The sequence below is a fragment of the Hoplias malabaricus genome, chromosome X2 (genome assembly GCF_029633855.1).
Source record: "Hoplias malabaricus isolate fHopMal1 chromosome X2, fHopMal1.hap1, whole genome shotgun sequence".
Classification (NCBI taxonomy): domain Eukaryota; kingdom Metazoa; phylum Chordata; class Actinopteri; order Characiformes; family Erythrinidae; genus Hoplias; species Hoplias malabaricus.
The window spans coordinates 16,300,403-16,304,400 of NC_089819.1; positions in this window are offsets into that span (position 1 = coordinate 16,300,403).

Consider the following 3,998-nt stretch of genomic DNA (forward strand, 5'->3'; position numbering starts at 1 on the left):
GAATCGATATGAGCTTTTTCAGGGCAGGTTCTGAAATACAACAGGGTTGTTTGCCAACGCAGAGATCTCTAACATCTACGTGCTGCATTTTTTAATTCTTAAAGATTGAGCAAAAACAAGCAACGATGGTGAATTCTGTGAAGTGATGAAACCGAGGGCTAAAATGTGATGCTAAAAAGGAATGTTAGCATTCACTTACATTAATATTAATATTAATAAAATGAATCAATACTTATTCCATTGATCTATGCACATGCACACACACACACACACACACACACACACACACTTCCACCCATTCAAGAATGCGGACCGCATCTTAACTGAGAACGTGTGTGTGTGTGTGTGTGTGTGTGTGTGTGTGTTTGTGTCAGTAGAACACTCGTAAGCCCCCGTGTCAGTGTGAAAGTGTGAACAGACTGTGTTTTTCATGTTGGGATTGCCCTAAGTGTTTGTGGTCCACTCTGGGTGAATGACCTGAGTGCAAGTGTTTGAGGGGAAAGGTCTTGAAGGGTTAGACCTAGGGAGCACACTCTGTCTGTGTACTGAACTGACCCTCTTTACACCTCCCTGGCCACTGATGAACACACACAACCCTTTACAGATAGCTACTGGCAGCCTGTTTGCCTAACTAGCGTTTGATATTATCCAAGCTGTAATAATTGTGCTGATAGTGTGTTTAACATGGAATAATGTGTAATTTCATTATTACACATTAATTACATAGTTACATACTTATTTATTTATTTTTATTTTTTTCAGTTATCAGCTTCAAACTGTAGCAGTAAATTTGTTCCAAACTCAGGTGTAATACTGATTGCAAGTCTAGTGTACACTTTCAACAGAGTTGAAGTTGTTTCCATAAGCTATATGTCATAAATCATTAAATATAATGTAGGAAAAAAAATGCTGTATAGTATCCTATCCCTATGGCCATGTATTTTAATACTGATATAAAATTTGATGTACCATCCCTGAAATATGACATGAGCTGGGGTAATGTTAATTCAGCCAACAACAGCTGAAGTAACCGAGTGGACAATGCATTCGAGAACAAAGGGCTTGCACACCTGGAGTTATTTTTCCTGTAAGCTGTTTTTGGTATGGAGCTCAGCAGTGTTGTTTCTCTGGTGGTTAAATGGCCTTCACAGGGACGGAGAGTTCAAAGGTTCAGCCTCACCAGGGCTCTGTGTGTTTATCTGTATCTCTCTCTCTCTCTCTCTCTCTCTCTCTCTCTCTCTCTCTCTCTCTCTCTCTCTCTCTCTCTCTCTCTCTCTCTCTTTTCCCTGGTTTGTTTATATCAGTGGAAAAAAGTGCCTTTCTCTTTCAAACCCTAGCCCTTCCTCTTTGTTCGGCCGGTCACCTGTGATCCTGCACGCTGGGGATTAGTGCTTTTCTGGCCTCCATTCTTGTCTAATCCAGCCACAGACTCCTCTGTTTACCCTTCGCACCAGCTCTGAGAGGTGGCCTTCCTGACCCCAACAAGAGAAGCCAAAAAAAGATCAGACTCTACCTCATCTCGTGAGCACAGGGCCTGAGACTCATTATCATACACTAGTTACAGACGTGAATTTACATACTTTGGCTGTATTTGATGATAGAAATTTTCTTTCAGTTCAGCATTTGGAGAGTCTGGCCATTTTAAATCATAGTGAGAGAATGAGTTAGAATCTGGTGATAGTAACCAGACATCCAAAGTATTTTTGGATAGTTTTTGTGTTTTCACCTTTAAATTCACTTGCATAACACAATCCCTTTATACTTCATACGAAACTGTTTAGAGCAGTGTCAGCTCGTAGATCATTTGACCCTAGTGCTGAAAGTTATTTTACAAATTATTTGAGTCTCTTGTGACATTCATGATTTATTAATCAGTGTCTTTTGGTCCGTTTCAACTAAAAAAAAGAAAAATACAGGGACCAACCTGGTGTCATGTCTAAAATGCTAATATACTTCTAGTAGAACATTTGTAGGTTGATGACACTTTGCTTCATCACAATTTGCATTTATTGCACGGTTGGTAAGGGAGCACCCATCCACTGGTGGCGCTGTTTCACTCCAAACACTCAGACTCTCTGTTATAACAAAGAAGAGCTACTACACCAGCAGAGCTCCCTGTTAGCGATAGCATCACATAAACACACAACACTAACACTGCTTTTCAGGTTAAGTTTAAGGATTGGGTTAGGGAAAGTTTTAAGGCTGCTTTTTAAGGCCGGGTTGCCAGATATTCACATCTCATTTGTACAATATTTACAAGTTCTTGGAATGGTCTTTTCGTAACAGATGTACATTTTCACCCTGATACCTGTCTGAGATGGACAGAATCTAAAAGTTATACTTGTGTATTTCAGCCTCTATATGTAACCTCATAACTCCAGGTGTAAGTCTTATACAATCTCTCGATTAGTGGGAACTGAAAACAAAGACTTTGTAAATTCAACAAATGTTTGAACTGTATTTCTGCTCTGTATCATTGAAAAGATATTAATAAAATCATTGATAAGTGTGAATTTAAGGCAGGGGAAATCATTTGATCCAAAATGTGATGCTTGTTTTTGTTTCAATGAGTAAAACAAGACAATTTCAACAAATAAAATATCTTCATAACAAAATAATGTCATGACAATCCCATCATAAGAGCAGCTTGTAAGGTTCAGAAAACTACAAACAGGTTAAGAGATGCCAGGCATAACAACCCTGATGATATCCACACGCAAAAGTCAGCTATGTATCCAACTGTCAAACACTTCCAACCCACCGCCTGGAACCAGTCACAGGGGCAATGTCTGAACTGAAGTGTGAGGGCAATTGGCATTCTTGTTCCCACCCCTGCTTTCCTCTCTGAAACCCTTCCACCACTCCCCCTCACTTTAAACCCAACAACAGCCTGCCCCCCGAGGAGCCTGCATGCTCAGTGTCACCCTCAGCCCCAGACAAGCACCTTCTGCTGCTCTTATCAGCTCTCAGCAAGCTGCAAGGGCAGCGGTGGGACTCCTTTTTAACATAACACCAAACGCGCATCATCATAGACCCAGCCGCGGGAGGTCCGCCAGATTGTGTAGCTCTTACAAACTCTCATCTGGCCAAGGTCATCTGTCCCCCAGTCCCAGACCCCCTCGTCAGGTCTCTGTTCCAGCCCTGACCCAACAGGTAAACAAGGTAAACAAGCATGGGGTCCAAAACCCAGCTCCAGATCGCTCGGTAGAGTACAGTAGACGAAACCCAGAGGAAGGATGGCGATAACTGCAAATTGAATATGTCTGCCAAGAGAGAACTGTAGAAGCTCTGGGGATATGTTTTGCAAGAAGAGGGGAAGGGACGGGATGTGTCCGCCTTTTATCGCACCACAAAATGCATAATGGAGGAGAATGTACTGATAAGACGAATATCTAATAGAGGACCAGCAAGCTCTGCTGTTCCCACTGAGCTGTTTTCCCTGACAAAAAAAAGTTGGGATCTGTTTGCGGGGGACCACGGGGACCGAGGTAACTTTCCAAAGAGAAGAGCTGTGCTGCACTACCAAACAGGAAGTTGACTGAATTCCCAGCAGGCCTCTCCCCAGAGCAGTTCAAAAACAAGCGTGAACATGTGTGCAATCCGAAAAAATCAATTCTCCTGTGATTAGAAGTCACCAGTCATCACAGCTTCGTCTGCTGTAACGGAGTTAGCGCACCACCCTAAACCGAGGCTTTTCCAAGCCCTGGTCTTGGAATTTCCCAGTGTTTCAGTGTGTTATGAATTCCCTCTTTATTAAGGTCTTCATTCAACAAACACAATACACTTCTTCTCTTTCTTCTGGCAGATCATTCAGATCCATGTGTGCAAACCAAACACATTTTTCAGATGGAGGCACTCTGTTTTTTCTATGTGCCACAAGTTCGTGCAGTGGCTTAATGAAAGTAAGATGTCCCAACAACCCATGGGTTTTAATATATTCAGAAACATAAAATTTTTATGTTTGTTTTTGTGAATTCACATTTTGGTGTGTAACAACC